Below are 1,216 nucleotides of genomic sequence, written 5' to 3' on the forward strand. Positions count from 1 at the left end.
CATCATCGTGTATGTGTTGGGCTCCGTGGTGATCTTCTTGCGCTTGCGGATCCGATCTGCAAAGCCCAGCTTGACCGATTCCTCTACTGGGTCGCTGCTCCTGCTGGTCGCACGTTGAAAGGACCTCAGTGCCTCTTTTTCAGCACTCGTCAGGTCCTTCTCATGACCACCAAGAACTTTGACCACACCACCTTCAAAATCTGGAGAGTGCACGATATCCGCTCTTGGGGCAAAATAGCCTTAGAAAATAAAATAAAAGCAAAAACTTACCGAGATAGGTGGTGAAACTTGGTTTTATCTCCAGCAGCCCATCCAGCAGATTGCGAGCGGCAAGAAGGTTAAGCTCGCCCGACTGTAATTTCTAAAAAAATTGACTCGATGTCGCCCATTTCCGTCAGCAGCGCTTTGGGTCTGCGATTAGTGGCTGGTGACGATAGTAGCTCGACCACATCTTCGTTGTCCGCGTCTAAAAGCTCGCGGAGATCAATATAGCGAGCCAGCATCGCGTACGTCGACCCACAACGGGTTTGCTGACGCAGCTTGGACCGGAGTGGTGTCTTCAGTATATTAAAAATAAAAAGAAGAATTAACATAACTAATTTAACATATACAATAGTAAAACCTTTACCTCAACTTTGCCGCTTGAGTGATGGTCCTCAGTTTTTTCATTAGCGACTGGACTTGTTCGAGGTCCTGTTCGTGCGGATCCAGTAGCGTTCGGACTGCGAGGTTTAGCGAAAGTCGGTTGCGCTCGTAGTGCAAGATCATGCGAGCCATACTGAACAGCCTTTAGTTTGTTGGAGGTAGGTGGAATGGCAGACATCATCGTGTATGTGTTGGGCTCCGTGGTGATCTTCTTGCGCTTGCGGATCCGATCTGCAAAGCCCAGCTTGACCGATTCCTCTACTGGGTCGCTGCTCCTGCTGGTCGCACGTTGAAAGGACCTCAGTGCCTCTTTTTCAGCACTCGTCAGGTCCTTCTCATGACCACCAAGAACTTTGACCACACCACCTTCAAAATCTGGAGAGTGCACGATATCCGCTCTTGGGGCTAAATAGCCTTAAAAAATAAAATAAAAGCAAAAACTTACCGAGATAGGTGGTGAAACTTGGTTTTATCTTCAGCAGCCCATCCAGCAGATTGCGAGCGGCAAGAAGGTTAAGCTCGCCCGACTGTAATTTCTAAAACAAATGACTCGATGTCGCCCATTTTCGTC

Source organism: Phytophthora infestans, genomic scaffold (genome assembly GCF_000142945.1).
Source record: "Phytophthora infestans T30-4 supercont1.4 genomic scaffold, whole genome shotgun sequence".
In the NCBI taxonomy this organism is placed as follows: domain Eukaryota; phylum Oomycota; class Peronosporomycetes; order Peronosporales; family Peronosporaceae; genus Phytophthora; species Phytophthora infestans.